The sequence below is a fragment of the Sminthopsis crassicaudata genome, chromosome 3, assembly GCF_048593235.1.
Source record: "Sminthopsis crassicaudata isolate SCR6 chromosome 3, ASM4859323v1, whole genome shotgun sequence".
Lineage (NCBI taxonomy): Eukaryota > Metazoa > Chordata > Mammalia > Dasyuromorphia > Dasyuridae > Sminthopsis > Sminthopsis crassicaudata.
The window spans coordinates 652,035,884-652,057,392 of NC_133619.1; the positions used below are offsets into that span (position 1 = coordinate 652,035,884).

Below are 21,509 nucleotides of genomic sequence, written 5' to 3' on the forward strand. Positions count from 1 at the left end.
AGAGTGAGACCATGTTTTTGGGTAACTCTGCCTCACACATCCAATTCACAAGTAAGTCAAGACATCACCTGTGATATCATTGGTCCTCTTCAAAAAAGAAGGTATGTTACACATGGGAGATTTATTTTACTTTGTATTGCTCTAATCCACAGTGATTTAGAGCATTTTTTCATATGCATCTTCATCTGAAAACTCCCTGTTTGACTATTTGTCAATTGCTGAGTGATTTCTGTTCTTATAATTATGACTCAGTTCTCTATAAATTGGAAAAAAAAGACCTTTATCAGAGACATAACCTGTAAAGTTCCCCCCAAAGTTTCTTGTTTTCCTTCTAATCTTGGCTCCATTGGTTTTGTTTGTACAAAAGTTTGTATTTTTATATAATCAGAATTATCCATTTTATATCCCTAATGCTATCTCTTGTTTGGTCATAAATTCTTCCCTTATCATAAATCTGCCAGGTAAACTATTCCATTGTTGTAACCATCATAACACAAATGGGCAAGTGGTGGTTGAAAATGAGATGGGATTATTGATATTTATTAAGTTTATTAAGAGAGGGGCCGCTAGGTGGTGCAGTGGATAGAGCACCAGCCCTGAATTCAGGAGGACCCGAGTTCAAATCTGATCTCAGACACTTAACACTTCCTAGCTGTGTGACCCTGGGCAAGTCACTTAACCCCAGCCTCAGAAAAAAAAGAAAAAAAAGTTTACTAAGAGAAATCCTGCTACTTGTAGGTCTTAAAACCATATGTTATTATGAAAAGCATCGTTCTGTGACCAACTCTGCTTTCTGTTTTCCATGATCTGACTCTCTGAAGCATGTTGTAAGTTTCTAGGGACTCAATCTTTTGTAAAGTTTACAATTCCCCAGTAAATGTGCCAGGAATCATGTTTTCTCATGATTTCAAGCTGAAATGCATCCTTGATTAGTCTTAGGAAGAGGGGACCATCCCAGTTGCTTCTCCCTCTTTGGTATCTCCAGTTTAGAGGCCATGGGGCCTTTGCTTTCTCTGGTGACTGGTTCTTGTGATGATTTAGTCCCAGGAACAGATGTAGACACTTTGCTAGAAGGCACAAGCTAGAAATTACTGAGGGTTTTCTTGGGGCCACAACATGTATACCCCAATGTTTAAGTTTTAGGTGAAGGAATTCTTAGAATGTTGAAGCCATAAACATTGTCTGGGTGATATATCTGTCACTGAAGTGAGAGGGAAGTGGCTTTTTCCTATCAAGTTACTCAATCCTGTTTATGTTCTGGGGAGCTGTGAGTGCACATAGCCTCTGGGCAACTTTCTTGTAAAGCGATTATGGGATGGACACTATGGAATTATTGGGATCATGGGTACGAGGAAAAGGACAAAAAGTTAAACAAATACTATTGGTATGAAAGGGGAAAGGACTTCTGTGCTTATTGTGTCTCAAATGCTTGGAACACAGAGGGGAAAGTGTGAGGACATCTCCAGCTAGGCGATGCTGAGAAGATATGGAAGTCCTCAGAAAGTCACGAATCAGGCAGTTTATTACTCACAGGCCAGTCAAAATACATGTGGCTCCTCTGCCCTTCTGATCTGCTGGCACACAAATGATGAAAGCGACTTGGTGCTTGGATTGAAAGTCCTGAACTCATCTTTAGGTCTGATTGTGGCTGCTGTTCAGACTCACAGGGAACGAACAAAAGGGGAACCTCAGAAAGAATCAGTTAGTGGGTGATCTGGACTATGACCCTTTCCCTTTTAATTAGCATAAAAACCCAGTGTTAACAATGTTCCAAAATGCCAGCCTTTCACCTCTGAATTAGATGAAGTTTGCTAAGCTAATAGCTTGCATTCTTAAATTAAAAATTAGCTGACTGTTGCCAGTTAGTGCCAGTTATGGGGCATGTGGGAACTTTCTGGTCTATGGGCAGGTGAATCAGTCACATATGTCACTTAAGGCCAAGAAATCCCTCCAAAACAGGATAGTTTCCAAAGCATTCCCATTGTGATTTAGGGAGATGACATGCATAGGTAAATCCAGATGCAGGGCAAAGGGAGAAGCCCCATGGTGTTTTAGGTACATCTACAAGGATCAGGGTCTGTCCTTATGATATGCTGTTGGGAAGAGGAGAATCTGGGGGGACATAGTTAGGGCTATTGGGAAAAGACCCAGTGTTTATCTGGTGGACTCTACGCTTATTGTCTAGTGGTGGGCTCTGGATGGTTGAGGCAACAAAGGGGTCCCAAGGACAGTCAGTGGGTTCTGCCTATGAGAGTAGTTGTGAGGGGTAGGGGAGAAGCCTTTTGAGGGGTGTCTTGGGAAGCCTTGAGTCATGGGTCATTTTATAAATAACCCTTTCTTCAATCTGATCAATAAATTAAATGGCATAGCATCATGCCACTTTGCTTGATTGGGCATCTGGCCATGAAGTAAAGTTATTTTAGATATATTTTGAAATATCTGTATATCACTGTGCTATTCCAGACCATTTGGTGGCAGTACAAAGACACCGTTTCCAGAGCACAAAATTGAAGGCTAATGGGATGGACATGGCCACGCCTATTGTTAGAAACCTGTCAGCTCAGCCATCCTTAGCAATTTTGTAATTAAGAACGAGTCAGAAGGAGGGATAGGGAATCTCACTTTACCCCAAGTGACCCCTGTGAGTCATGTTGACTAGATTGATGGGGCAGCTTTATTTTGATAACAGAGAGGATAGGATTCCCTTTTTAAAAATTTATGGTTCCCCCAAAGTCATGTTTTCTAGGTTGAGGAGAGGGCATTCTCTTGACTGGGAAGATGTGACCACACTAGAATTAAAATGGTACGCTAATCAATCCATTCAGGGCCTCCATAGTCAGAACTTTTAATCTACCAATTCTGTTCCCATTGTCTTATGCAACAATCTTGTTAGAATATCTAAAAAAACATACTCCACTTCCCCCAGTTTCATTGTGCACCTGGTCTGGTAGATGTCCTCCCTGGTCCCTTCCTTCTTCTTCTCCCTACTCCCTAGACCCTGTCCTTATTTCCCTTCCCTTCCCCCCCCCCCCCCCCCGACTTTAAAAACCACCAACTTTCTTAGTTGGTGAAACCACTGAGCCATTTCACATAATGGCATCCTCTGTCCTGTGATAAATAACTGGTGACTTTTTAACTTCTTGAACTGCTCTCCCAAAATGATTTCTTCTGAACCAGGAGGCTGGGCATAATGATACAGGATACTTCTTGTCTCTTGACCTTTCTTTCATTCTACTTCTCTCTTCAGACTGGCAGATTCCTTTGGCCCTTCTGCTCCTCCCTATCCTACTTCCCTGGATAAAAAATAACAAATCAATGAATACTCTTTTTCACCTTCATTTTAAAATTTTTTTCTCTTTTTTTTTGATGTGGTATAGAGAACTAAATTTAGAAGTTCTCTAGTAAGCAATTTGATATAGATTATGTATGTACAATTATGTAAAACATATTTCCATATTAGTCATTTTGTGAATGAAGGAACACATAGTCCAAGATCCAATAAACTCACTGGATAATAATAAGAAGAATTAGAGTCACCATGTTGATCCAGATCTTCCTATTTCTAAGTCCAGTGTCCTATTCACCACTATTTCTCTATCAACACATCAACTGAGTGTGACAGTCCCTGCACAGTACTCATAGTACTTCACCTTTCCAAGAAGAAGGAGATGCATTTGAGAGTAAACTTGGAATTATAACTACATTTAGAGTTCATTTTATCTCAATTTACATTGTTGTAGTAATTTGTATATTGCCTTTTTTAGGAAGATGAATTTGGACTTAGAAAATTTGAGGTCAAATGTGACTCAAACACTTCCTAGCTCTGTTATCCTCTATTTGCCTCAGTTTTTTAAACTGTTTAAGTGGGGGGACAAAAATTACCTATGGCAGGTTAGTGGTGCTGAGGGACAGGGTACCCAGCTTAGATTTGGGGAGATCTGATTTTAAATCTATCCCCAGGCCCTTATTAGCTTTAGACTCTAAACAATTCAGTTAGTCTTATTTACCTCAGTTTGTTCTTCTGTAAAATAAGCTGGAGAAGGAACTGGTGAACGGCTTTAGTATTTTTTATCAAGAAAACCCTAAGTGTGGGCACAAAGAGTTCCAACTCTGTCTGAAAAAAAAAAAATGACTGGACAAGAAAATAAGTGCGTCTATCTTCCAGGGTTCTTGTAAAGATCAAATGAAACTTTGAAAAGTACTGTGCATACTGTTATTATAATTATTTATTGTGCCTATTCACTTTTCTTCAATTCACAGAAGTATTTCTGTGCTCCCCTGAATTCTTCACTTCTTTGTTTATTATGGCATTAAAAATTCCTCACACTTATGGGCCTTGATTGGTTTGGCTTCTCCCCATTCAATGGTCATTTGCTTTGATTCTAGCTCCATCAAGCACTTGCTTAGTTGAGAGCCAAAGCATCAATGTAGTACTCAAGTGGAGAAGCACCCACAATTTGGGTCCCAACATTCTTATTTAATGTATTCAGAGCATCCATGTCTCATCTCTGAACTCACATATTACTCTCCATATGGCATCTTCCATTCCTGACTTCAATGGGACAAAGTGACAAAAGCAAAAGTCGATGTCTCATGTGTCCTGATTCTATTTCAGCTACATTTGCATTTAGAGACAGACCTCAGTTGTGCTTCCTAACGGCCCAGAGTCTCTTGCCCAATAGAGAGATTCCATCAGCTTTCTCCAAACACACAACAGAATCTATGAAATTAAGCTTGGTCTCATGTAAGCATTATCTATTGACCACCAGCTGTTGTTAAATTGACTCATTCTGTAGGAGGCTGACTCAGGCATAAAGACATTGTTATAATCAGAATTACAGAAATAGCCCTATAGGAAAGGTAAGCAGAAAATCAATCAGGCAATAATGAATATAGCTACAACTATGTAATGCCAGAGAAACTGAGGCAAGACAGAGATTAGGTTTTTAATATTTTAATAGTGGAGATTTGGGGTTAGCGATCCAACAGGACTCATGTTCAACCCCTAGCCAGCTGATTGGGACTCTTATCTCAAAGCAGCCATCAGCCAGCAATTAATTCCAGAGACTTTTATAGGGCTCCAGCTATCAGGGAAACAAAGGTAAGGGGGGCCAGAACACTGGTTAAGTAATAATTTTAGGAAGAACTATAATTTTCTGTTTCTGACAGGTTGGGGATCAAGAAGGTTGAAACCAGGAGTCAGGAGATAACTAAGCATTTGAGATAAGCCATCTGGAGTTTTATGACTCATTGAATGTGAGCGTGACCAGAGCTTAATAGGGTAAAGAAAGGGTTTGTGTGTGTGATCATAATATTTTATTCAGGGTATAGCATAATAATTCAGGGAAACGGAGGTATTACAACTATCCTATGGGTCAGGCACTATAATCTATAAGTGAGGAATTGAAGCTGGGAAGACATACAGATTTGCCTAAAATAATTCAGTTAACTAATTGATAGTTTCACCTATGAGGTAGGTATTACAAGTTACAGGTGAGGAAGTTGAGGTCAAAGGTATCACAGGCAGGGCCTCTGTCTTCTACCTCCTAATTAACAGTCTTTTTGAGGGATGAGATGTCCTAACATTGCTTGGGGGCCTTAGGTCATTGTGGCAGGTTTTTCAAAGGAATTCACCATCCCAGTCTCCAAGTTAAGGTTGGCAAAAAAGGGGTTTATTGTGACATAGTTTTCAGCTGGCTGGATTCCTGATTGGAATAGCAGCAGCACTGAGAGACAGAGTTCAATTTTATTTAGTCTCCTATAGCCCAGAATGAATCCAGGGTGGAGGGTGGTGACTTAAGAGTATTCTCCAGGTGAATAAAGGGTGATTATTTTAAGAGTTTCCTGAGGCTAGAAGCTAAGTAGTGATTCTCCAGGTGAATTAAGGGAGGGGTGGTGGTGAGTGAAAGCCAGACGATTCAGGGTTTTCTGACTCAGGTCTCCCACAAAGGGGGGACTTTTTTGTCCACAGGGGACAAAAAAGTCCTATTACATCAGTCTGATTCTCCCCCCTTTCTTTTTACTATATTCCCTCACTAGATTTCCCCTCAAATCTTCTCTAATATTTTATTTCCTCACTGAAGATCAAGATACTTAGGGATCCAAAGTCACTTTGTTGAAAAACTGGGAAAGGCTACTTGGTCAAAACCTCTTACTGAAATTTTTCTAAATTTCCATAGTTTCTTCCATTTTGTTTTAGAAACTCAATTTTAAAAGGTGGGGTTTTCTCATGTAGCCAAGCTTTCTTATCTGTAAATTTCAGGATGTCTTCAATTTTGATTTCAAAGTTCTCACTTAAACTTTCCAGGTTGGTGTGTACTGAGATAGGACAGGGCAGTAAATCAGGAGGGAGAAAGAGGAAGGGTTCTCAGGATCCTGGGTATCACTGATTTAGAATCTCCATCCCGTGTTAGTAATCTGTGGTGGGGGCATTAAAAATCTCAAAACCAAAAAACCAGCAACCAAAGAGAAAATCACGGGCAAAGCCCAATTTTCTCCTATTATAAATTTCCCCAACCTAATAAATTCATAATTAAAACTGTCCTATCTTCTTAATTCCTTGTGTATATCCTTATTTATAAATTTAAACTGTCTTTCAAAGCTGCACATTTGGGACTGAGAAATCACTTCCTCCCTTCTTCCTTGACCAACCAGGCTTTTTTGAAAAATACTGGCTCTGGTGAGGCGAATCCCCTCAATTTCTGGGGATGATGAGGTTAGTGATAATAAAAGAGCTGTTAAAAATCCCTTTTTAATTGGACACAGGTTTAGAGTGAAAGAATTCACTCATTCCCGAATTATTAATTGCAAAATTAAAGTTTATTATTGGATAGAAACCAGTTTGCCAAGGGACTAACTTCTATAGTAGCAGATTTATTGGGAAATGGAATTTGGCACTGAGAATACTTTCTCAACTTGCAGAATCCTAGCAGACGAGCAAGCTACTTTAGGCCTTCTAGAAGGAGTTGAGTTTAAAGTTTAAAGGGAACCTGTTATATATAGGTATCTTGGTGGGGACTGGAAAAACCTGAGCTGATTAGACCAGGATTTCTCAATTGAATGAGATTTCAGAACTTCAAAAAGATCAATGAGAGGTGATTTGCCTCTGAATAGTGTTACTTCTCTCATCCTGGGAGGGTGAGCTTTCTCTAGACTCCTTGAAAGTTGGGAAATCCTGATCTCTGAGATCAAAAAGGGGACACAGCTTCAGTAAAGGGAACAGTTTCCTTCCCACTTCAGATCCATCCAACTTCAAGGCCCATCAGATATTTTTGGTAAGTTTCTAAGTTTTTCCAACTCCAATCATAGTAGGGGTTTAAATGCTATTCAAGCAGCCACCAAAAACAAGCCAATAAAAATACATATGCCCTTGTTCTCAATCATACAAAGAAAGGGAGAACATTGGACCCCAATGAGCCGACTCTTGCTTTTGCCAGGGTCTTTAACTTTCTGTTCTTTCCCCCATTTTCTGGAGAGACAGGGTATGAAAAGAATTGTGTTACAACTTGACTCCCATCCAGAATGTCTCTTTCCCATTCCCTTTGGCCCAGGGGCCTCTTCCGAGCTTTAGGTTAAGGTTCTTTTGCCTCAATCTATCACTGGTGATTATTCCCCCATCTCTCCTTTCCCATTTTCCCCTCAATCTCAAAGTAGAATTCTGATTGCTGCCTCAAGTATGTACATGTTTTCGAGTTTGCTTCCAACTTTTCATTGGAATGGGAGGTGGTGATGTGATCTATGATGTGGGGTTTGGCACTAAAAGTTGGGGTTCGGTCATATGAGAATTCACAATGGCTGTTCTGTTGGGCAAAAGAGATGATGTTGTGTCACGGTTCTCTTTTAATGTCCTGACCCAGTTTCCCCAATTGTCCTATTCAATTACTCTGCCTCAGGTTATAATCATTCCCTCTTAGGGTTAGGATATAGGTCTTATATCTTTAGACCTTAGGCTATAGTAATTCCTTCTTAATGTTTGATGGGACATTTTAGATATCATTAGAATATTGGGAGCCTCCCTCCATTATGCCTGCCTCCATGATGTCATCCTCACCCTAGGTGCCTCCCCCCATTAGGTCATCCCCATCCAGGTACCTCCCCCATTATGTCATCGATCTTATAACTGTAAAAGAATCTTGTATCCTACATTCAGTGCTTCATTCTTTGAGACGATAGTCTCGTTCAGCCCTAGGACCAAACCATGGACCAAATGGACCCAGTAAATCTCTCCCATTTAATAAATTATTGAATTGTTCTCTAATCTCTATCTTGCTCAGTTTCTCAGCATATGATTTATTTAGGGGAATGGGTTACAGACAAAATAAAGGGATGCAGTAGACAGAGAATGGTAAATAAAGTGGGAGAACATATGAAAGACAAGTTCTTCAGGGAACTCACAATTGCCCAGTAGAAAGGGCAATGGATATTGAATTGAAAATCCCCATGAGGTTGGGACATAATGGCAGGCTAAATCCCCAAAAGGGACTTAGCTCCCTAAAGAGTTAGTTGTAAGGAGAAGTGGGGTTGAGAAGCATAGTGAAGTTAGGGGAGATATTGAAGAGGGGACCCCCAAAACTCTAAAAATCCTTGAAGGAGAAAATCTCCAACTGCCTTGGTGAGAGACCACCCCAGGGAATCAGATAAAGTGGTTTATCTAGGTTGAGTCCTGAGCTAAAGAATTCCAACCTTATTCAATTGAAGATCTTCATCTCAAGCTGTACCCAGCCCCATCAAGAGCAACCCCCAGCTTGTAGCCAAGGCTTATAAAAAGAGCCAAACTAAAACCCATGCCAGCTATGCCATGTTTGGGATGCCAAGGGCCTCTGTCCACTGGGATACTCTTTTCCAGTGCCACCCTCTCTTTACCCTCATCTATTTCCCTAGCCAGACTTTATGCCTCTCTGTCAGGATTTCTAACCTTCCCTATAATCAACCTCTTTTATCAATCTAGGTTTTCAGGTCGGTAAATTCTTTTACAGAGAACCTCCATGCTGCCCAAAACTCCCTATCCTTGTGCCGAATCCCAAGGGGGTACAGGGGAGCCAAACCTCTCCATTTGCTTCCCTGAACCTGGAATCTCCCACTAGACATTATTTCTAACTCCCTGGCCACCAGAAACCATCATCTCATTTTGGTTCCCTAAATCTAGACCTTATCAATATCATGGGGCATGGGGGAAAGAGAGAGCCCCCACAACGTAAAATGCTGTGGCAAGCTGACCCAAAGGAGAGAAGTCATGGGATAACCCACAAGTAGATTTTATTGGGAAAATTTTTTTTTTTTTTTTTTTTTTTTTTAAATTTTTTATTTTATTTTATAATTATAACATTTTTTGACAGTACATATGCATGGGTAATTTTTTACAACATTATCCCTTGCACTTACTTCTATTCAGATTTTTTCCCTTCCTCCCCCAACCCCCTCCCCCAGATGGCAAGCAGTCTTATATATGTTAAATATATTACAGTATAATTTAGATACAATATATGTGTGTAGAACCGAATTTTTTGTTGCACAGGAAGAATTGGATTCAGAAGGTAAAAATAACAGTTTACATTCATTTCCCAGTGTTCCTTTTCTGGATGTAGCTGGTTCTGTCCATCATTAATCAATTGGAATTGGATTAGTTCTTCTCTATGTTGAAGAAATCCACTTCCATCAGCATACATCCTCGTACAGTATCATTGTTGAAGTGTATAATGATCTTCTGGTTCTGCTCGTTTCACTCAGCATCAGTTGATGCAAGTCTCTCCAAGCCTCTCTGTATTTCTCCTGTTGGTCATTTCTTATAGAACAATAATATTCCATAACATTCATATACCATAGTTTACCCAACCATTCTCCAATTGATGGACATCCATTCATCTTCCAGCTTCTAGCCACTATGAAAAGGGCTGCCACAAACATTTTGGCACTACAGGACCCTTTCCCTTCTCTAGTAGTTCCTTGGGGTATAAGCCCAGTAGTAGTATGGCTGGGTCAAAGGGTATGCACATTTTGATAACTTTTTGGGCATAATTCCAGATTGCTCTCCAGATTGCTCTCCAGAATGGTTAGGTTAGGGAAAATTTAACCTCAGGCACGACTTCAATTACTTCAGAGGAGGGGACTCGGGAGTTTGATATAACTTGGGTTTCAGACTGGACCACCTCCCCAAAGGGTAGAGCCGTGGAGTTCAACTGATCTTCTATCAGAGCTTTCTGCCTGCTTTTGCTCAGGGACCAATTCCTCTAACTACACCGAACAACCAAGTCCTAATCACTGGGTTATTATTTGAGGTCCATAGTACAAGGACAATTTGAACAAAATGATAGGGCTGGTGGCTTCCTGCTAGGGCACTGTCCTGATCTTCTATTGGTTTCCTTTTCTAACTCCCTGGAGTGGAGGTCATTCCCCTTCATTAAGTACCCTCATACTCTAAGGAATCGGAACAAGAGGGCATTCACTGCGGTAACTTATTCCTTCTTTATTACCTGCCAAGCCCTTTAATAACCACGAAGCAGACAAATGGAAAAATCCCACTTTTGTTAACAATTGTCTTGGTGATTGGGTCTTCACTGTTAGGTGTGGCTAGTAGAGAATTGGTCCCTGGGCTGCCAGAAGGCTCTGATAGAGATCAGTTGAGCTTCATGGTCCCACCCTTTGAGGAGGTGGTCCAGTCTGAAATCCAAGTTATGTCATACTCCTGAGACCCACCCTAGATAGAAGTCTGGAGTAGTCTCAACTTGCCATCTCTTGTCAGGAATCCCAGTCATGACTCTGAGGTTAAATTTTCCCTGTAAACTCTACTTATGGCTGCTGCCTTCCTTTGGATCAGATCACTCTGCCTCCTGCTGTCTTTCCCTTTCCCCTTCCCCCATGCCATGTGGTATTGTTGAGGGGTGTGATACCTTAACAGCCATGGGGGTCCCCAGGCTGGAGTGAAGGGGGGGTCTCCAGACTGGCATCGAGGGGGGGTCCCCAGGCTGGAGTGAAGGGGGGGTCTCCAGACTGGCATCGAGGGGGGGGGTCCCCAGGCTGGTGTCGCAGGTTTTGCAAAAGAATTTGCAGTCCCAGTCTCCAAGCAAAAATAGGTTTATTTTCCCTTAGAAGGCTCTCTCAGTGGGCTAATTCCTGATTTAAAAAGACTGGGATAAAGAATCTGGATTTTATTTAGCTTTTTGTGGCCCAGGGCTAGGGATAGATCTCCAGATGAATTGAGGGACTGGGTGGGGATTATGTGTCAGGCCTAGATCTCTAAATGAATTGAAGGTGGGGATTATTGTGGGAGTTTCCCATGGGAACTAGGTTTTAGGGTAGGGAAGGGTTGAGATTTAGGCCAGGTGGCTCATCCTCCACAAAGATTAAGGGGACAGAGTCCTATGACATCAGTATGTCCCCTAACTCCACTATGCTTCCCAACCCCACTTCTCCTTATGCTTAACTAACTCTTTAGGATGCTAAATCCCTTTCAGGGTTTAGCTTGCCAGTTAAGGGCATGTCCCAATCTCATGGGGGAACAAAGGGTTCCTTTCTACTGGGTAATTATGAGTTCCACTGAAAAACTCTCCCATTCTATTTATTATTTACCTTTCCCTGTGTCTATTGTATCCCTTTATTTTGTCTGTTCTGTAACCCATTCCCTTAAATCTACTTTTGCCAAAGAGAATGGCTATTGTGAATTCTTTTTTTTTTTTTTTTTTTTTTTTTGCTGAGGCAATTGGAGTTAAGTGACTTGCCCAGGGTCAGACAGCTAGCATTGTGAATTCTTTACTTGACTGGAACCCAACTTTTATTGCCGCCATCATTTAGTGACAAACCTTAGATCATGGATCACATCATTGGTTCTGGATTTATAGAGTGTGTTTCGACCCTCAAATCCTGGATATATTGTTTAGATTGGGTCCAAGGAAGTTATAAATGTCCCTCACCTGTATTTAATGCACAATAGTTGAGAAACTCTCCAAATGAAACTCTGAAGACCCAGACCATTCCAATGAGGAGAGACAAGGGAAGTTGAGCAATGGGAATGCACAGGGAACCCTTGAGTCAACTTAGACTTTGAAAAGCTGTATCCAGATGACTGAAGTCAAGACAAAGACAGATAATAGAGGGTGAGGATCAGAATGATCTGTAAGAAGTGTATGAGGTGTGTTGAAGCCAGTCAGAAGCAGAGGATGTCTTCTGATGGTTTAAGGACATTTAAAGGGCTTTTTAAAAAGGTTACCTCATGGAAAAGAGGGAAATCAAGGAGGTGTTTAGACCGATAGAATAATAACTGACAATAGGAAGAAAGCAGAACTGCTCAATTCTTTTGTTCTTGTATTCTCTGCCCAAGAGAGTGACCTTTGCACTGGAGAGGCCAAAATAAAAATGGTTATCGGAGATCTGTTCCTCAATGCAAGTAAGGAGACAGAGAATGCTCAGCAGCCACAGAGAGCTCAACCAATTTAGTTCAGATGAACTCTAACCTTAAGGAACATCCCAGGTGGGATGAAGAGCTCACGTCAATCACATTTAAGGATCCCTACTCAGTAAGGACTTATTCAGCACTTAGTTGGGTACCAGACTATACTATTGTTGGAGATGTAGGTACAAAGCACGAAGACATCCCTCCTCACAGGGAGCTTCCGTTCTAATGGGGGAAAGGAGAGTCACCATCTGCTATTTCTTTCTGTGTCTGCTTTGCTTATCAGTACAGACTCACTGCATCCTATAGTTACCACTGGGAACATCTCCATCATCTTCTCATCCACTTGATCACTCTGCTTATGCTGGCCCAGTAATGATGATGGCTTCTCTCATGGTGATGGTTCCTGATGGCCTCTTCCTCTTCTCACAGACTCGTTCCAGTTCAATGTCAGGCACTGGTTTTAGAATCTAAAATGTTGGGTAAATTGTAAAGCCAGTAGGTCCATGCCCCCTCCCACTGCTCTCTGGGGGCCGAGTTACACTCCTGTTTATTAGGAACACATAAATATGTAGTTACTATCTTTCTGATTAGGAAGGCAATGGTCCCATTGTCAGATGGTCAGTGGTACTGTGGTATAAAAAGACATTAATCAGCTGGGAAGGAAGCCTGGATGGGGAGGGGTCTCAAGGCCATGGCATGTGGAGATCATATGAAGGCTCTGGACATATTTTGCCTGCAAAATAGAAAATGGAAGAGGGCTACGAGATCTGTCTTAGAGTATTTGAAGGATTGTCTCATGGAAGAGTGATTAGATCTTTTCTTAAACTCAGAGAGCAGAGTTGGAAATGGTGACTGGAAGATGGGAAGAGCTCAATTCAGGTTTGACATAAGGAAAAACTTCCTAACAGAGCTGACCCAAAGTGGATCGCATTTTCTCAGAAAATAATGTGTGCCAACTCACTTGAGGACTTTATTTAAAGAATTGATGACATTTATTTAGCCATCTAATGTGTGCTAGACGGCGTGCTAAGTGCTAATAAAAAACAGCAAAACATAGATATTGCCTTATAGAAGCTCACATGTAATGGGGGAGAAAACAAGTAAATGATGATACAAATAAGTGGATAAATAGAATTAATTAAAAGGAAAGACATTAATATTAAGAGGGGTTACAGAAGACTCCCTGTAGAAGATGGGATTTTTTTGAGGGGAGACTTGCAGTCAAGAGGCAGAGATGATGAGGGGAAGTATTCCAGGAGTAGGGGTACAGCAAAAAAAAAAAAATACTCGCAACCAAGAAATGGAAAGTCTTGTTTTTAGAACAGCCAGGACATTACCATCATTGGGTCAAAGGGCATGGGGGGAGGGTGTAAGGTATAGGAAGACTAGAAAAGTAGAAGCATTTGAATATGAGAGCATATTGTATTTAATCCTGGAGGCAATAAGAAACCAGAAGAGTTTACTGAGTATGGGGGTATTATGATTAAACCTGTGTATTCGGAAAATCACATCGATGTCTGAGTGGCGGATAGCTTGAAACAGTGGGGTATGGAAGCTGGTTATTGCAGTAGTCCAAGTGTGAGGAGTTGAAGGCCTATACCAGAGTGCTAGCAGTGTCAGAGGAGAAAAGGGAAGTATATTTGAGAGAGGTTGCAAAGGTGAAAATGATGGGCCTTGGCAGCAGATTGGATATGGAAGGTGAGAGACAGGGAGAAGTTGAGGATGACTCCTAGGTTGCAAGTCTAGGGACTGGGATCATGGTGTTGCCTTTGACAGTAATAAAGAAGGTAGGAGAGTGGAGAGAGAAGACAATGAGGTCCACTTTGGAGTTTGCCACTCAGTTTAAGATGTCTTAAAGGTAGTTGATGTGAGATTGGAAGTCAGCAGAGAGACTAGGGCAGAAAAGATAGATTTGGGAATATCTGCTATGGTAATGAAATCCACTAGAGTTGATAAGATCACCAATGGTATAGAAGGAGAGAGAAGGGGGCCCCAGGACAGGACCCTGAGGGCTACTTATAGTTAAAGTTCATGGTCTGGAAGAGACCTGACAGGAGGAGAAACCAGGAGAGAGGTATCCCCAAACCTAGAGTAAGAGAATAACAAAGAGGAAAGGGCAATCAACAATGTCAAAGGCTGTAGGGAGGCTAAGATGAGAAAACATTGAGAAAGACCATGTGTCAGGTGTGTTGTAAATGGCATTCTTGTTCAGTTATGGATTATAGCCAGGTGATTGCTGAAATATTTGCTGACTCTGAAATTCTAGTATTTGCCTATAGCATTTTTCATCAGCCTTCCTTTAAAAAAAAAAAAAAAAAAAAAAAAAAAAAAAAAAAAAAAAGATTCTTTTATATCCTTGTTACTAGAAATGTTCCACCCTTTCACTTCCCATAAATGAACCCTCCCTTGTAACAAAGAAAATATCTTAAGCAAAATCAGTTATGCAGAAACTGGAAGTGACAATATATGTAAAAATCAGCAGTCTCTCACTTCCCAAATGAAAGGTGAACATTCCTTTTTCTGTTCCTTTCTAGGGTCAAAGGCAATCATTATGAGTATGAAGTTTAGTCATTAATTTGGCATTCTTTTCTTTCACATTTTGGTAATAATTGTATATATTCCTTTTGGTTCTACTTCACTCTGAATTAGTTCATAAAAATCTTCCCATGCTTTTCTGAATTTTTCTTTCTGTCCTTTTTATGATGCAATCTTACTCTATTTCACTGTGACATATACCCCAGTTTAAATATCTAATCTCTAATTGCACCTATTTTAAAACTTTTATTTCCAAATCTATCTTTTCCTGGTTCTACTCCTTAAATCTTTTGCAACAATTTTTTAATACTTTTTTAAAAATTAATTTTATAATTATAAAATTTTTTTTTTGACAGTACACATGCATGGGTAATTTTTTATAACATTATTCCTTATACTCACTTCTATTCTGAATTTTCCCCTCCCTCCTTCCTCCCCCTCCCCTAGATGGCAGGCATTCCCATACATATTAAATATCTTATAGTATATCCTAGATACAATATATGTGTGCAGAACCGAATTTCTTGTTGCACAGGAAGAATTGGATTCAGAAGGTAAAAATAACCTAGGAAGAAAAACAAAAATGCAAACAGTTTACACTCATTTTCCAGTGTGTACCAATTTTTTAAAAAGAGGAAAAAAAGGAAGTTTGATATAACAAATCAATATACCAATTGAGTTTGATAGTATATTCAGTGTTCCACACTCAGAGTTCCTCACCTCTCCAATTAATGAGAGGTTCATTTTCTCATCTCTTCTTTGGGAATAAGCTTGATCATTATAATTATATAGAATTCAAAAGCTTTTTTAGACGAGTGGGATGGGATGGGGATATCATTCCTTCCATTAATATTGCATATTGCTTTCTGTGTTCTAAGTACTGGCTTTGCATCAATTCAAAATGTCTTTCTATGCTTCCCTGAATTCTTAATTATGTATGGCTTATTTAGCAGATATATTCTCTATATTCATGCACTGCAATTCGTCTATCTGCTCTCCAATCAACAGACATTGACTTTGTTTCCAGTTCTTTGCTAACAAATAAAGGACTATGAATATTTTGGAATATATGAGACTAGTCCAACCTGCGTGGGGTATATTCCTAAGTAATAGTGGCAAGTTCTGGATCAGAAGCATATTTTAGTGACTTTTTCTATTATCTAAATTATTTTCCAGAAGTCTAGGACTGACTACTCTTTAATTTTAATTTTATTTAGAGCTTTCCAAGGTAAATGTGTTTCCATTATTTAGGTTTATTTTAGATTTTGTTTTCAAATATATTTATTATTTTCTTCCACTTTATTAGAGGAATTTAGCCTATTTGCATTTAGTGATATTATTGTTAGGATTGGTTTTTTTCCTCCCCACTCTGGTCATTTTCTTTTTTTTTCTTTCTTAAAATATATATATATATTTAAATTTTTAAAATTAATTTTTATAATTATAACATTTTCTTTGACAGTATATATGCATAGGTAAACTTTTTTTTTTTTTTTTTTTTTTTTTTTTTTAATAACATTATCCCTTGTACTCCCTTCTGTTCCGAGTTTTTCCCCTCCTTCCCTCCACCCCCTCCCCTAGATGGCAGGCATTCCCATACATATTAAATATCTTATAGTATATTCTAGGTTGGTTATTTTCTTAGAAGAAAGTATGTACTTTCTTATTTTTTAAATCTTTCCAAATGTGACATAACCATTCTGATGGAAGTTTCTCCACCTAATATTAGTACCTTTGTTGTATGTTGAAGTTCCCTTTTATTAAGTTAGAACTTTCTTTTGGTACTGCCTTTTTTCCTTGGATTTTCTCTATTCTCTAAAAGACAATCCTGAAACCTTGAGTGATTTAGTAGGTGTTAGGTTTTGAGAATTCACCCAGGTTAGTAGGGCAGTAGGGAAGGAGTTAACTAGGGATCCCCTAGCCATTTGTTTCTTCTCAGCTCAATGAATGAAATTACAAAAGAAGCTAGAGAGCAAACAGGAATGTTATGTTCTAAAAATACAGTGCAAAGAAACATGTCTACTTTCTTACCCTCATACAAGATATGAATAATTTCTGCAGTCTTGCTTAATAAAATTAAAGGGCAATGATCCAGTGGATGACCAAAGAATTTGTCACACCTAATGAGGTCCTTAAAAAAGGAAGACTCATTGTTTAGAGAGTCAGTTGAGATAGGTGATATCTCCTAGGAGCATTAACTCTGAGAGTTGAGAATAGAACTAGTGAAAGAAGAAGAAATCAGTCTTTGAGAAGAAATTGTTCTTCATCCCTTCAGAGGATGGGAAAGCTATTCTCTCTCATCCTCCCACAATTAGCTATTGTATATTTCATTGAAGCAAATCTTCCAGTAAGAATCACTGCATCCAATAGAGATCAGGCGGAGATATTTAAGGTGTGATACCAAGTATGAAAGCTAACTGTGTTAGGAGACATACCACATCCAGTATGGAAATAGTATGATGGCATCACAAGAAAAAAAAAAAAAAAAGGATATCGGGGATTTATAATGCTGAGGGTGCTAGTTGTTTTAATCATGTATGGTTATTACTTATATTGTTCTCCATTAGTGTACTTTATATAGAGTGCCCATTCTTCCCATTAATTTTGTATTATTTTTTTTGCAGAGTGTGCTCCCAGTTTATAAGGGAATCGGATGTTGATACTTTTCCTATAATGCTATAATGCTGTCTCAGCAAGTGTTTTTACTTTGAGCTAATTTTGTCTACAGGCTGACCACTTGTCCCTCCAATGGTATTACATTCAGCTTTTCTTTTTAGGCTATGTTATTTTTGGTTTGAAGTATTTTGCTTTTGCCTTCTAGAATATTGTATTCCAGTACTTTCCCTCTTTTTAGTAGTTGTAGTTGAGTCTTATATGAATTCCTTTGTACTTGAACTCTTTCTTGTTGATTACAGTATTTTTTCCCCCTTGTATTTGAAAACCTTGGATGTTGACTATGACAATCTTGAGTGTTTTCAATTCAGTAATTTCAGAGATGACTGGTGGGTTTGTGTTAGGATTACAAGGTGAGAACTCAGGTTGTCTGGACAGTAACAAGGTGAGAATTCAGGTTGATTCTCACCTTGTCACTGTCCAGACAACCTGAGTTCTCACCTTGTAATCCTAACAGGTTTGTCCTATTTTCACATTGCTTTCTGGTTCTCATGGATCTGAAAATTTTTCCTTTATGATTTCTTAGAATATGGGAGCCAGTTTTTTTTTCTATAATTTTTTTTGATAGATTGATGATTATGAAACTATGTTTCCTAGACTTGCTTTCCAAATAATTTGTTATTATAATAGATAATCAATATGGTCTTCTCATTTTTTCAGTCTATTGACTTTGTTCTAATATTTCTTCTCTCGCTGAGTTTGTTTTTCCACCCCATTTTTCAAAGAATACATTATTTGGGTAATGTTTCCATTTTCTTTTTACATTTTTTCCTAGGAGCTTTAATAATTTCATTAAAAATTTCTTGATTTATTTCTTCTATTCACTTTTGAAGTTCTTATTCTCAAGCAATTCCTTTTTCTGAAATTCTACTTTTTAACCCACAATATTTTTGCCTTTGCCTTTGCCTTTCCCTTTCCCTTTCCCTTTCCCTTTCCCTTTCCCTTTCCCTTTCCCTTTCCCTTTCCCTTTCCCTTTCCCTTTCCCTTTCCCTTTCCCTTTCCCTTTCCCTTTCCCTTTCCCTTTCCCTTTCCCTTTCCCTTTCCCTTTCCCTTTCCCTTTCCCTTTCCCTTTCCCTTTCCCTTTCCCTTTCCCTTTCCCTTTCCCTTTCCCTTTCCCTTTCCCTTTGCCTTTGCCTTTGCCTTTGCTTTGCCTTTGCCTTTGCCTTTGCCTTTCCCTTCTTTCCGTTTAATCACCTCTCCAATCTCAGTTTCTAGTTTGGGACTTTGAGACATTTCTATGCCATACCACATTCTTTACAGGAATGAGTAGTTCTTGCCTCAATTTGTCCTCTCTTCAATCTGCATGCTGTATCCCTATTCTGCCATAGATAGGATAGATGGGGTCACTGTGACTGGGTCCTGGCCTTTGCCAGCATCAGACTCCTGGTAGTTTCAGTCATGAATCTGCCTCATTCTGATTGCACAATCACCAACTAGGAATGGCACTGTCCCAGGATGTGTCCCTGACAGGTCTTAACTGGATATCGGAGACTGCTGTAGTTTCATGTCTACTGGAGGGCCCCCTGGCACAGAATATACAAGCATTGCGTTGTCTTCCTCTGTGATTAATACCCTGCGGGAGCTGGCCCTTTCCTCCACTGTGGCTTTGGCAGGAGTCCTGGCTTCAGGACCTGGAGGGCCCTGAGCCTTATGTGTTCTGCCTGGCCTTAGTCAAGAGAGGCAGTAAATAGGAAGTGACACTGAAGGAATTTAGCTTCCTATGCAGCAAAGGTAAGAGGAAATGGGTTTCTTATTCAGGGGACATTTGGACAAAGGTGTGAGGGAGGATATGACAAATTGCTTATGAGCAACAGTTTAGAGGCCATTTTGATTAGAACAGAGAGTAAATAAAAGGAGTATTATGAAATGTTCCTAGAATGGTGCCAGATCATAGACATTTTTAATGCCGAATTAAATAGGTTGTATTCCATGGGGAATCACTGGAAATTTTTGATTGGGGACCGGAGAGAGAGGGTGTATATTTTTGTAAACTTTCTACAGTCTGCTTGCTTTTCCAATATTCATCTTATGGTTTCATAAAGCATCCTGAATTTGTATGAATACATTCTTCTAGATTAATGGCCAAGGTTGCTTTTTTTCCAGTTTTTTGTGATCTTCTCTTGTATTCCTTCAAATATTATCTATGATCCTCATTGTGTTTCTTTGGTAGATAGTTTCATCACTTATTCAGGCAGTTTGTAATACTTTCCCTTCATTTTAGCATCTTCAATTCTGACTTTGTGGAAATTCTGTGAATTTTTTCTTTTTGTATTTTGCACGTTTTGGGGGCCAACACTAGCAAATTTTTTTGTGACTGTATTTCTTTTCTTTTCTTTTTGTTGTTGTAAGTTTATTTTTAATATACATTGCTTTATAAATCATGTTGGGAGAGAAAAATCAGAGCAAAAGGAAAAAACTGTGGGAGAGAGGGGAAAAAAAAAAAACTGAAAAAAAGAAATGAACATAGCATGTGTTGATTTACATTCAGTTTCCTTAGATCTTTTCCTAGATGCAAATGACTTTTTCTGTCCAAAGTCTATTGGGATTGCTTTGGATCACTGAACCACTGAGAAAAATCAACCTTTTATAATCATCAACATTCTTGCTGTTATTGTGTACAATGTATTCCTGGTTCTGCTTGTTTCACTCGGCATCAGTTCGTATAATCTTTCCAGGTCTTTCTCTAATCAGCTTGTTCATCATTTTTTATAGAACAATAATGTTCCATTACTTTCACACACCATAACTTATTCAGTCATTCCCTAATCGATGGACATCTACATATTTTCCAGTTCTTTGCAGCCACAAAAAGAACTGCTATATTTTTTCACATATGGGTCCTTTTCTCTCCTTTATGATTTCCTTGGGCTACAGACCCAGTAATGGCACTGCTGGGTCAAAGGGTATGCCCTGTGACTGTGTGTGTTTCTTCATATATAATGGTGAACAAGGCAATAAAGTATTTATTAAATGCCAGTGATGATTACCCTAATTATTATCTCATGCGATTCATCTAATCATTCTGGAATATAAGTGCTATAATTATCCTCATTTTATATTGAAAAAGTTAAGGCAGACAGAGACTCTGTGATTTGTTCAGGGCCATAGTTAATAAATGTCTGAGGCTGAGTTTGAACTCAGGTCTACCTAAATTAGGCCCATTGTTCTATCCATTGTATCACCAGCTGCCTCTAAATTCCCTGGGATGTTGGTAATTCTGAGTCTGCAGTAGTACAATTCATCCTCCAGATCTGTCACAAGAATCTATGGGTTTTCATAATTCAATAGTTCATTTTTTGAGCCTGCATTTCCAGCTGCTTTGCATTGGATGATTCCCTTCCTTCCCTCCTTATTTATTTATTCATTCATTTATTTATTTTTAAATATTAGTCAAATCAAGCAATCTATGGTGTATTCTTTTTTTTATTATTAGCTTTTTATTTACAAGATATATGCATAGATAATTTTTCAGCACTGACAATTGCAAAACCTTTTGTTCAACTTTTCCCCTCCTTCCCCACACCCCCTTCCCCAGATGGCAGGTAGACCAATACATGTTAAATATGTTAAAGTATAAGTTAATACAATATATGTGTACATGTCCAAACAATTATTTTGCTGTACAAGAAGAATCGGACTTTGAAATAGTGTACAAATAGCTTGTGAAGGAAATCCAAAATGCAGGCAGACAAAAATAGAGGGATTGGGAATTCTATGTAGTGGTTCATAGTCATCTCCCAGAGTTTTTTCCCTGGGTGTAGCTGGTTCAGTTCATTATTGCTCTATTGGAAGTGATTTGAGGGGCAGGTAGGTGGCACAGTGGATAGAGCACCAGCCCTGAATTCAGGAGGACCCGAGTTCAAATCTGGTCTCAGACATTTAACACTTCCTAACTGTGTGACCCTGAGCAAGT

The 21,509-nt window shown here is 39.2% G+C and overlaps 1 protein-coding gene across 3 annotated transcripts in view; it reads left to right on the forward strand.

Moving 5' to 3' along the window:
• Positions 1–7,106: 7,106 nt before the first annotated feature.
• The window catches only part of PLA2G4C (phospholipase A2 group IVC), a 44,983-nt gene continuing 30,580 nt past the window's right edge, over positions 7,107–21,509 (forward strand). For 2 of the 3 annotated variants that reach the window (XM_074307403.1, XM_074307405.1), the window contains exon 1: positions 7,108–7,274. The gene's annotated coding sequence lies outside the window, so the exon portion shown is untranslated. Of the gene's footprint in view, positions 7,275–21,509 lie in introns of all 3 variants that reach the window. The other variant, XM_074307404.1, reaches the window with a different exon arrangement.